General features: G+C 29.7%; 1 long non-coding RNA gene and 1 other non-coding gene across 2 annotated transcripts; one reads left to right on the top strand and one right to left on the bottom strand.

Moving 5' to 3' along the window:
• Positions 1-2,536: 2,536 nt before the first annotated feature.
• Positions 2,537-2,687, bottom strand: LOC114755644 (small nucleolar RNA snoR2/U65). Its single transcript, XR_003741336.1, has one exon. It is a non-coding gene; the product is annotated as a small nucleolar RNA snoR2/U65 (small nucleolar RNA).
• Positions 2,688-10,282: 7,595 nt separating this feature from the next.
• On the top strand, positions 10,283-12,110 carry LOC114755642 (uncharacterized). The gene is made up of 3 exons (XR_003741335.1): positions 10,283-10,335; positions 11,361-11,432; positions 12,037-12,110. It is a non-coding gene; the product is annotated as an uncharacterized LOC114755642 (long non-coding RNA).
• The last annotated feature ends 1,185 nt before the right edge of the window (positions 12,111-13,295 follow it).

Here is a 13,295-nt window from a genome sequence, read left to right as displayed (position 1 = left end):
TTCCAATATTGGCTTCCTCTTCATCCGTACACCATGGAGGTAAGAGTAGAGCTGGTAAAACGGGCCAACCCGCGGGTTGCGGGTTAGCCCGTGACGGGTTATGGGTTATTTGGGTCGGACTCAAAAGGCCCGTTTTTTGGCGGGTTGGTATTCTGCCAACCCTAACCCACCAAGGTGGGTTGGCGGGTTAACCCACCAACCCGCCAGATTTTTTTAAAAAGAAATTTTCTTATAAATAATCAAAAATTTAAAAAATAAAAAATGATTTAAAGTATTCCAAGCATTCACACAAAATTACAACACATTAAAACATAAAATATACAATTATCCAAAGTTCAAACTCTAAATATGATAAAACACAAGTTCAAACATAAATTTTTCCTACCTTTCCAACCTACATCCTAATATTTTAATATATATAAAAATTAAAAAAAAAATTAGATGGGTTGGTGGTTCAGGGCTGACCCGTGGCGGGCTCGGGTTGTGATGGTGCAGGCTCATATTTTTCAGGTGGTGGCGGGTTGACCAAAAGCCAACCCTAACCCGCCTCTTTTGGAGGGTTGACGGGTTCAACCCGCGGGTCTAACCCATATTACCGGCTCTAGGTAAGAGGCTAATCTTGAAGCCTTCCATGGATCCACATTCCTTAGGTTGTGCATCTTCATTCAAGTCATGATCTCTCAAACTTTTTTCTCCTTCTTTACTTTGCCTTTTAAGGGTGTCTTTTCATATATTTTTCAGATCACACTCAAGTCTATAGAGATTTCATATTTATTTCACTTCTTGACATTTGTTAGTGTTATTTGTTTTCCCCCAGACTCTTCAGCAATTTTCCCTTAATTTTTACTAACCGATAACGTTTGGTCAAACCAAGAAAACACTAACCACTAACTCAAGCACTGGTATGTAATTTAAAAAATAAGTAAAACTTGTTTTGTAGTATAATTAGCCCATTTTGTAATAAATAACACAGTAAAATAGGTCTTATATTTAAGATTGTAAGAAATACTACCTCAGCTCCTAATTATAAGATCTCACTAATAATTTGCATATGAAATCTTATAATTAAGATAGGAGATGGTATATTTTTTTTGCCAAGACGTTTTTGTTTTTAATAATAGTGGGGTTTGTAAATTTCTAAAGAAAATTTTATAAATTCTGGAGAAATATTTATAAATTGACTTATACATTTTGTGCAAAAATTTGTAAATAATAATATTTAAGTCAAATTGTATCAATATTTTAACAAGATATTGTTAAAACAACCAAAAATAATGTTTTTTAATTACCAACACCACTGCCGTAAATGATAATCCGATAACGATAGCAAATCAAAATGTTATCTTGATATTTACATGAGCGCAAAAATAACATTAATCTTTTAACATTTATTAATTTTGTTATCAAAAACTTATATCTTTTTTCCAGACAGTGTCCATAATTTTCCTTATCTTTAAAATTTAGGTGAAAAATCTTTTTCACCCTTTTCTTATTACCCAGTCCTCTTCTAAAAGGGTATTCACCTTCTTGCTGCTCAGTGCTCCTCTAAAAAGTGTTTTGGTAAAAATCAATACATAATTGTAAAAATAATTATACAGTATACAAAAAATAAATATATAAAAAGAATTTTATCTTGATTTATTTAAAAGCATTTTTTAAAAACGTTTTTAAATGAAACCAAACACCCCACAAGATAGAGATTCTTTTTTTTTTTTGGGGTCAAAACAAGGTAGAGATTGAAAAGAAAGAAACAAAGGGAGAAAAAAACAGAAGACTCTTAGCATTATATGAAGATAGCAGTGTAATTGCTTTTTATCTAAGATCAGTCCAGAGTGCCACAATATATGCGCTCATTTGTTGATGAATGGAGAACCGAAATAATGATTCCCTGCTTGGAATACATTATACGAACAGAGCAATTTAAGAGCTTTCTATCTAAAGATCAATCCAGAGATAATATATGTGCTCGTTTCGTTGAAGGGAGAACTGGAATAACGATTGACTGGCTGGAATATACATGAACAGAGCAATGTAAGAGCCTCTTATCCAAGATCAGTGCCGAGTCATATGCTCATTTGTTGATGTAGAACAGGAATAATTATTAGAATGAGGTCACTAGAGGCAGAGTCTCTTTTTGGTTCATTGGGCTGTTTAACACATGACTTGGCGAAGAAACCGAAAATGAACAAAAGCATAATAGGCAATTTACAGATGAACAATAATACAAAAACAGGTTTTAGAAAATTGCCAGAGAAGCATAAAAACAGGATTATAGTTCTAATTTAGTAATTAGCAATTTCAACTGCTGGCAGAGGAAAAATTTAGCAATTTCAACTCCCAATATTTCTCCAAAGTTCATTCGATGCAAATGTGAATTTAGAACTAAAGAGAAGGAAGTCTCAGAAACAACTCTGCATTTTCCATCAATCAACAATTTCAGACGGCACTTGCAACATATAAGTGCAATCATCATCGACTTCACTATCTCAAAACCCTAAAATTAATTAAATAATAAATGAATTACCCCCAATTTTGTGACTGTAATCACATAAATCGGCTCCGAAAGATCAGGAGATGAGAGATCCACGGATTCCTATCAAAATGCGAAACAAAGAACTCACTATCAGTCTGATCATAGCATCGCCGGTCACAGCTCTTTGTAACTACCAGCAACGTGGCATCGGACATTTCGGAAGAAGAATAACAAGGCAGAGAAGAGAAAATCAAAACAGAGAGGGATCGTTTTTCAATGGCTTTCCCTCTTTTTGTTGCATTCAGCAACGAATAAGGCGTAGATCTCCAATGAAAATGAAGAAGCCTCGCCGAACTGTTCTAAATCACATGAAAGAAAAAGAAACCATAGAGGCGGCGATGGCTGAAGATGACGAGAAGAAATTAAAATAAGATCTTGTTTATATGGGAGCAGGACCTATCCAGATTGAGCATCAAACCCTAGCTCTGCCGTAATTTCCTATTTTATCCCTCTTTCCAGTTATGCCCGAAGAAGTTAATTGTATTTGTTTTTTGGCCAACCGAAGACAAGAACTACATTGTACTCTCTCTGTCCTTTTTTTTTTTTAAATATGTAACAACTATCATTTTTTTTATATTTATATATAAATAATATTTATAGGTTGTCTTAAAATTTTATAACAAATTTTTTATTTTGCCTCCGTTAATTACTTATTTTAATACTAAATATATTTATTGTGTCATTTCCTAAGCTATCACTTCTATTCATCACATATTCTCTCTTTTTTATAATTATCTTTATTATACTAATTTTCTTATTCTCTTTCTTATATTTTCTCTCCCATAAATAAGGATATTTTGGAGAAAAAAATTTTCAATTCCGACCTGTTTATTATTTTTAACCAATTTTTTGATCTGCGTAATGGAGTCCAAAGTTGTTTATAAAAAAAAGGGGATGGATGGGGTAGTTGGCAAAAAAACAAAAGAAGAAGACCTTGTAAAAAAAAGAAAGAATTGTAATCAAGTCTCCAGAAATGAATATAATTTCTAAAAAATCCCAACAATAATCTAATCAACCTGTAATGACAAGATCTAGAGTTGGAAATCTAATATTTCATTGAGACTTATTGGTAGTTATTTTTTTCTTGGGACTTCATTGTAATTCTCTTTAAAAAAAACCGTAAAACTTAGAGAAAATGACAGAAAAGTGATTGTTAGAAATGATCACTACAAACAAGAGAAATTCTCTTAGTCACGCATGACCAAATGGGAATTTTATAATTTGATAGAATGACCATATTGTCCTTATAAATTAGAAAAGGGACATATTTATAACTTCAATAATACAGTTAACAAGTCATGTAATGATATTAAGAACTATTATAACGCTATTACTACTTGATCTTAGAGTCTTTTACACTTTGAGAGATTAGTTAGTGCCCAATAAATGGAAAAATTTTTAACTCTTGTAACGCAGTTAACAAGTTATTTAATATTATTAACAAGTTTGGCATTGCCGCTTACGACATGTTTTTCAAGAAATTAAATAAATATCATTTTTACAGCAGGTTTTCTAATTCATAAGGGTAATATGACTATTCTATCAAATTACAAAATTCCTATTTGGTCATGTTTGACTGAAAGAGAATTTTCCTTACTGATTTTTAAAGAAAAAAATTCGGAAAAAATTAATTTCTAAATAATTACAATTTCATCTGATTTTTAATTAAATTTTTTATTTTTATTGATTGGGTTGCTGCCGTTGATTTAAAAAAATACAAAATAATGGGATGTTTTGAAAATAAAATTGTGAAATAAAATTTGTTTATTAGCAAAATAAAAGTAAAAAATTTATTATGCTAACAGTCACTTTATTAGAAAAAGAGATTTTAGTAGAATGTATCGAGTAACGTGTGTTTAAGAAAATACTATAACTCCTCATTAATTTATCTTTTTCAAAAAAATAATTAGGAAAGAAGTTATGGAGTACATTTTGATTTATTATTTTATCTCTCATATTTATCTATTTTTTCCTAAAGTAGTTCTTGCAATGATGGTAGTTTTAGCCAATATACTTGACTAGCAAGGATATTTTAAGAAAGACAATATCTATTTATTACAAATAACTAACTTAATTAGTTTTCTTAATCTATCAAAATAGTTAACTAGCTTTTATATTAAAGATCTGAAGTAATATTTCTTAGTATTTCTTAAATTCGTACTACCTGTAACCTTTGGCCAAATAAGCACTACAGGTTATCACCCAACCAAAAAAAAAAAAAAGCACTACATGTCTATATATTAGAAATAAATTATAAATATAGAGACTAATATATACAATTGAGAGGATAATAAGGGCCCAAAAAAAATAAATGGAAAGACTTAATTAGCTAATTAGAGAACTTATAAAACTTGCATTTGCATATCAAATTTTTCTAAAATAAAAAAGGGTGCTTCACATGGCATTGGGATGCCTCATCTAGAAATGCCACTTCGGGCAGACATGGCTATCCAAACCATCAGATGCAACAACAACTGCAATAAACTAACTTCTAATCCTTTAATATATCTTCAGAGGACAAATAAGTTTCTAAAATCCTATTCAGATTTCAGTACAATCATGTATTGACATTTGTAAGAAAGAAAAGTGCTACCTCCGGTCATGTGGTTAACTAATTTTGAGAGATTAAAAAAGTACTAAATTACTTAATTATAAGATATGTTACATAATTTTTTTAAAATATTTATGAGCATCATTAGATTATATATTAATTTATAATATATTAAAAACCGAAAATAGTATATTATTATTCATGGTTTATAAATAATGAGTCTCTAAATGAAGAGAAATGCTACTTAGCTTAAGTGTTAATTTTAAGCTCATAATTATATTGATAATTTTGGTGGGAAGGTATTATATTAAAAATGGAAGTAGAACTAGGTTTCTCCATTCTTGTAAATTCCAAATGAGATGTTCATTTTTATCAATCATTTGGATTAAAGCCACGTCTAGATGTGTTCACATGTCCCACTAAAAAATGATGTCCGCCTCTCTCTAGATCTCTCTCTCATGCAATATTATACTCCGTTAAGTGGCTGCGTGCAACATTGTTTTATGATGGTCAAAAAAGACATTATAACTTGCTTTAAAGGTTGTTGAAGATTACTTTTTAGATTATTCCATATCCTTTGAAGTTCCTTTTGAAAACAAAATTTTAGCAGAAATTTTTATTATTCACCGTAAACTTGTAAAATTTTTGCTTTGTAACTTGCTTTTCTTTATTTTAAATACATTACAAGAATTATCGTTGAAAACTAGATATTTCTCTTTCTTATCTTTTTTAGATACACAGGAATGAAAGACTGGAAAAATTATGTTTTTATAAGGTTTTTTTTTTTCACCAGCATTTTTTATAAGGTTGTTGAAGATTATTTTTCGAATTATTTCATATCTTTTAAAAACCGAAATTTAGCACCATCTTTTATTATTCACTATAATCTTATAAAAATTTTAATTTGTAACTTTTTTATTTTAAATACAAGGTAATAACTACGAATGAAAATAAGATATTTTTTCTTTCTTGCCTTTTTTAAATAGTGAAAAAACATTGGAAAAATTATTTTTTTAAGTTGTTGAAGATTATTGTTTCAATTATTTCATATCCTTATAAGTTTTTCTTAAAAAAAATCTTAGCACGATCACTTATTATTCCCTATAATCTTATGAAATTTTTATAATTAACTTTTCAGAATATTGTTAATATAAATTATAAAATTCAAGTGTAATAAATTTTTAAAAAAATACACAACACCCAAAATAAGGAAAGGAGGTGGGGAGGAGAGAAGAGATTGTATGAGTAAAAACATAAATAAAAAAGGTTCGCTTAGACTAAAGGCTTATGTTTGGTTCAATGGAGGGAGGGAAGGGGAGGTTATTAAGGGGAGGGGAGGGGAGGGGAGGGGAGGGGAGGTCATGGGTTTTGTTTGGTTGGAAGGGAGGGGAGATTTCTTATTTGGTTCACAAGGGGAGGGGAGGGAAGGGGATTATAAATTGACAAATATGCTCTTATCTTTATATTTATATTGATTTATTCTTTTATTATAATATTTATATCAAAATTATTATTTCCTAATTTATCAATTTCAAAAAAACCAATTACCTCACTTATATGTGATAAAAAAAATTATGAAATAAAAGTATAATATATATGAGAAAAGTGAATGGGAGAGAAAAAGACAAGACCTTAACTATATAATAATACCCTCCACATATTAGGAAATAAAAAATATATGATATTAATAGTGTCATTTTATAATTATAATATATATTAATATATATAATTAATTAATATATTAACATATATGCATATTATATTTGTGTGTGTGTATATAATTGAGCGACTGCGAAAGGGAATGTGAAGGTAATCATGCGAAACCAAAAACAAATCAAAAAGGCACCACTGGAATATTCAAAAAATAGCATGGACATATTTGTCAAGATTCTCATAATATTTTTCTCCCCTCCAAAAACCCTCAATTTGGGAGGCGAGGAGGGGAGGGGAAGGGAGCACAAAAGGACAAATTTTTTTAGCTCCCCTCTTCTAACCTCCCTTCCCCCCAACCAAACACATCCTCTCCCCTCCCCTCCAAAAAACCCCAACCAAACAAAGCCAAGAGCGCTTTTCGAGTGTGTTCAGCGGGAAGCCAAGCAGATGGGAGATAGGAAGGAGACAAGAGAGTGAAGCAGCATTCAGAGTCGCAGTGATGCAGAACTGTAGAAGGCTAAATCGCAGTTGCAGAGACATGCAAATGAAGAAGAGGCCAACAACTCTAGAGACAAGAGAGAATCTATTTCCGTTTTGGGTCGGTCCCTAGAGAGACAGTTCCATTCAAATTCAAAATTCAAAATCATTTGACTGAGCAAATGTCTCCCCTCCTTCAAGCATCAAACCCGAAAGAAAGATTCCAGAAGGTTGTGATCAAACTTCTCTCCCCTACATTCTCATCTCTCTAATCCAAGGGTTTTCAAATTTTGAATACCCTCTGGGGCGTTCCATCTCAGGTTTTTGAGCACTTTAACCCCCTCCTCTGCCATCGAATCTCACCCAGGCAAGTGGGAAAAGTTATGTTCTTCATTTTTGTCTTTGATTCAGATTTCCTTTTTGTTGCTTTGTGAACCGTATCTTTCATCTTGGTTGAAGGTGAATGATTTTGGTCTTATTATTTTTTTAGATGATTCTAGTCTTGGTTTTAACGGTTAGGTGAGGACCCGAGTGGGGAGCTGGCTTTATCAGTTTTAGAAATGAACGGGCAAATAGCTATCATGCGAGGCGAGGGTGGGGAGGAACCAACGATGCAGATAAAGAAGGCACCTTTAAAGCTAGACAAGTCCTTGTATCAAGCTTTCTTTGACTAACTTTCTCCCTCATTACAATCAATCTTCTATCCTGAATCCCAATAAAATGGATCTTTCGAGTTTAACCAAGAATGCACGCTCCAGAGCATGTTTTTTTCTTGGTTCTTCAAAGTTTTTGTTCTTCAATTTTTGATTCTATTCTGGGCAGCTTTTCTCATGGGAGTAATTCATTGGTGGTGAGTCTGGATACTTATGTTTCCAGTTTGAGTTATATGCTTCTCCCTCCTGTACTTTGTGAAAAAGCAAATCATTAATGATATGTACAGTATTAGTATTTTGGTGATATGGATTTTGTTTCTGTCAGAGATTTAGATGATATGGATGGTTCAACTTTTATTTAAAATCTCTTCGTCCCATTCATCATTAATGATCATTCCTCCAATTTATTCACTTTTAAAAGACATCATTTTTTTTAAATTATAATCATAAGTTTGAGTCATTTGACTCATTTCTTCAGATTGTAAAATCAATTCCATATACTAAACAACTGCTGGAAATTTTCTTGCGTGAAATATACTTTGTTTCAGAGTAATGCTTATGTAAAGGTGGAGGCAGCAATTGCTTGAAATTTTCCAACACAGGCAAATGAAGGTCGCAATGTCATGTTTCTCAACCAAAATCTTGCTTTAGTTTGGTGGCAATATGTTTGAAATCTGCTTAGCCCTTCAATCTGTGGTAAAATGCTCCTTCTTTACCAACCTTTTTATTTCATGACATTCTGAATTTTTTACAGTATATATTTTTCTGTACATATTCTTGCACATTTTATTTAATTATTTAATTCATTCATCTGGGAATCTCAGATTTGCTGATATATAGAAACTATATTTTAGTTTAGATTCATGACTTGACAACTTTTTAGATTGTATACAAGATATATATTCAAGGTAATTAATAGTTGTATGGGTTTCTTATTTTATTTTCAACACACTTGTGTATTTGAACAAACTCTAAAAACCAATTAAAAAAATGTTGTGTTGGGATTTGAATTAAGGAGGAATGACACATTAATTTTTCGTCAGACAATTATTTGACATTTTTATTTTTATTTTTATTTCTTTAATATATCATATATGACCGGCCTTATTGAGATTTACAATTATCATAAAGTTATATTGGACAAGTTCGAGTTTTCATGTGCCAAACTGGTCAAGATCTTTCTAGACTGATATTCAAATTATATGATAGAGGTCAGGCCATGAAGGGCTCACTTTAGAGCCATCAAACTATCTAAAATAGGTAATAAATGAGATTTGAGATTCAAGATTTATTACATACTCCTAAAATCTTCTCCATAGGCTCCAAGCACAACCCCAAAAAAAAAAAAACAAAAAGAAATTCACATAATAAATACAATATTACACTATTATCCCATGGAAAAAAAACTTAGGTTAAAGTTCTTCAATCATATATAGTCATATGTTATTTTTATTTCATGTGAATTTATTATTAAATACTAGTGAATAAATAACTTGGTATAAGTATTGTCCTACCTCCTGTCTTTAATATAAGATCTAATTTATAACACAATTCGTAATATGAAGTATAATTTGTATTATAGACTAGGGATAGTACTTTCTTATGCATTTACTTCATCCGGCTCAAAATAGAAGCTTTAAATAACTAAATTGCATAATTCAAAAAGTTGGTTAAAATTTGTTGAGGAAAATAAACTTGTAAAAAATGTATCTCAATTTTCTTAAACATCTTTACTTATCCACAGGGTGAGGGGAGAGAGAATGAGTGAAAAAAATAGATAAGCATATGGGACTAATTCGTAGTAACGTGATGAATTAGGTTCAAATTTTTGCTAGAAGAGATGCTTATACTTAATGCACGATAGTGCCTTAAATAAGATTACCTCTAATAGGAGTATATCTATGCTTAGGGGGAGAGGGAAGAAAAAAAGGAACAACGCATAGAATAGAAGCAGATGAAAGCAACATGCAATGCAACAAAGCTCAAGCAATGAAAATGCATTGAATAACTTTCAAATTAAGAAATGAATGTGAAGCTTACTTTAACTTTGGAATTAGTATCTCCATATCATTCAAGAGCTCAAGTAAAGAACAAATTCTTATCATGCCTTTATTATCTCTCAATGAGTTTAATCTTTCTTCATCTATTCATTCACATTCATCTCTTGTTTGTTCTTGTTTTGTGCTATTTTGTTGCCTCCGTGAAATTTGCAAAAACCGTAAGTTAGTACTGTTCGGAGTCCTGAGATATCATCAAGCTCATCTATATATCTTACAGGTAATTAAATATTAGCTATCTTGGAGATACGTTGGTTTTATTGATTCTTAAAGATAATTTCTTTATAGTGGACTTAAATATTACCTATTTATTTAATGCCTCTTCGTTTGCACTTTTGTTTCTTTTAGTGCATTTTCAGAAGAAGATCAAATCATCATCTTTGTGCTGATGATCATCGATTCATATTAAAGGTAAATTAAATAACAGAACTAGCTAACAGAAGTTGTTTAATTTTTTATGCATGTTGATAAATTACATTGCCTTTCACAAGGGAACATTTGATCTTCTTGTTTTTTTCCCCCGCAGCATATGGTTGGCTATTGAGATGATAATGAAAAAAAAAAGAATAATATGAATTTAATTTACGTGTAGCCATGTTCTAAATTTACATTTGATCTTTTTTTCCTTTGGCAGTCAATGGTTAAGGGCCTGCTTGCATTTTTAATTTTTTAAAAACATTTTTTTTGTTTTGGAAAACAAAAGCAATTAAAAAAACCATGTTTGAAAATATATGTTCACTTATTTGTTCGGAAATTTGTTCTGAAAACAAAGAAATCAGAACATCTTATTAATATTTTCTTACTTTTTTCCTACAAAATTAAAGAGGCAAAGAACATTGTAATAACAATCACGCTAATACTTAAAGCAAAATATTCCATTTACCTTTCACTTTACCATTATATGATTTTAAAATTTTAAAATAATGATTCAAACAGACTTTTTTCTCTAGTTTTTTGTTTAAAAAATTATTCCACAGAATTGTGCTGATAATATAAAAATACATTAATAGAATCAAACAAGCCATAAAATATGGCAAGTCAGAAGGAATTCTACTTTTTCAAAAGTTTGACATTATTGTAAATGACCCAAATCGACTTGTAAATATGGTAATTTGACATGCAAAAATAAATTGTTAAATTTGATGTGTAAATGGCACAATTTGACTTGTAAATTTACAAGTTTAATTTGTAACTATGATATTTTTGGCATCTATCTGTATTTAGTTTTCTTACTTGGTACCTATGAGTAATTATCCCAAATTTTTATAGAGTTTGGTGAAAGAGCATTATAAAAATTACAATTTTTGCATCTTTCTTTTGAATTTCACAATAAATTTACAACAATAAATATTTGTAGAATTCAGACTCTTTAAAATTTAAGATGGATAATATCATAGGCTTAATTAAATGAATCACCGTTTGTTTCTCTCTTGAAGGTGGGCATCACAAAATCTGATTCCAGGGTCATTTAGTTTCTTTTCCTGTCTAATTTGATTGCAGAGTTTGAGGTAATTAACTGAGCAAATATTTTATAATTCTTTTTATTTTATTTCAGTTGTATTTTATTTTGTTGTCTGCTAAGCTTATGATTATACAATGAAAATTCATGTACATAAATACACAAGGACTTTTCCACTTAAACGACTTCTATAATTTGGAGCTAAGTTATACAATTTTGAGAAGGAAAATACTTAGATTAAGTGTTCTTCAATCATATAGAGTCGTGTATTATATTTTTTTTTCATGTGAGTTTATAATTAAATGATAATATATTAAAAATAAGACAGATGACTTTGTATTATCAGAAAATTTGACATAATAAATATAAAGGAATTTGATGTAAGTATTGTCCGAGAACGAAAATCGGAAATACTTTAAGTCTTGTTTAAGAAAAAAATTGTCCATTTTGTTATACTCCTCTGATTTCAAATATAAGACCTATTTTGTAGTGTAATATGCGCTACAAAATAGATATTATATTTAGAACTGGATAAGTATTATTTTTAAAGGTATTGATTAATGATTAATTTACATTGTTGTCTATAATTTCTTCTAGTATACTATAATTAACTTGAGAATTCCTGATTTTCTTGTACTCTCATAATTAAATAGTTTCAGTTATTATCCTTCTGCATTGGTTTTTGGCTCAAAAGATATCAATATTATCACCGGATCCTTTTCCAGGTAATTATCAGATTATCATTTCTTTATTTTATATCTCCTTTAACTCTTTTTCTTTTTAATGAAACATCTCGTTTTATTCCATTTCTTTTAAGTAGCATGAGAATATTAGAAGTAACACATTATTGATTTTGATGTTATTATTTAGATTTTATATTAATTGGCAAAAAAACAGAAAAATGAATACTTTTTACTTGATTTTATATTTATAATATGAGAGACGAGAGATGCATTGCAGTTTTTCCTCTCATATCATATTGTTGGGAGTTTATCTTTCTGTTACATAAATATTATTATTACAAGAAAAAATTTAATGTTGAAATATGATGAAAAATAACTTTAACACAAGACATTAGTGAATATTTTTTGGTTTTAAATATAATGAGGTATTTTAGCTTTTATTTATCTCATGTTATTTTCACTTACAGTCGCGGCCTAGGAATGAGGAAATGTCTGAGCAGATTTCAAACGAGAAATCATAATGTTTCCTTTGTTTGTTTTTTTTCCAAAGTATAAAGTTATATTACATATAAATTCAAGTAAAGAATAATTTCTTTTCCTTTTTGTTTTAATTTTGTTTATTTATTTAAAGCCTCATAGTTTCACACTCTTGTTTCTTTTCTTCTTTAACTTTTTCAGAAGCAGTTTTAATCATCATCCTTCTGTTTTCCTTTCCATTAATTCTTGTTCTGCCTTAATAATCATCAAAATTAAGTCAATTCATATTACAGGTAAATAACAGGATATAAGTTATTTATTTTACATGACGATAAATTGTATTTCTTTTAACAAGAGAACATAATTAAAATAATGTGTAAATGTGATCTTTTTTCGTTGTTCTTGGATTCTATGATGACAAATTTGTTTTAGCATTCTTTTGGCAATCAAGATGATAGTGAAAAATAAATACTTTGAACATTGTAATAATACTGGACTAAATTTTATATGACGTCTTACGATGTTTTGGGAAATATAGGTTAAAAAAAAGAGGTAAAAATATGATTTTTCTTCGTTCTTGCCTCTGAATTCCACACAAATATATGATTCACCCTCTAACTAACTTTTGGTATTAATACTTTTATTTTTTAATTCTTAAATCCATTTATATTTATTTATTGGAAACAAGTAGTTCAATTATATAAGGTTAAATATCTGTATTTTCTCTGTTCTACGATAAGCTTACAGTTGTT

The sequence above is a fragment of the Neltuma alba genome, unplaced genomic scaffold (assembly GCF_004799145.2).
Source record: "Neltuma alba isolate B1F8T4 unplaced genomic scaffold, ASM479914v2 tig00010296_pilon, whole genome shotgun sequence".
Lineage (NCBI taxonomy): Eukaryota > Viridiplantae > Streptophyta > Magnoliopsida > Fabales > Fabaceae > Neltuma > Neltuma alba.
Note: the sequence above shows the minus strand (reverse complement) of the source record. Positions and strands in the feature narration are given on the sequence as shown.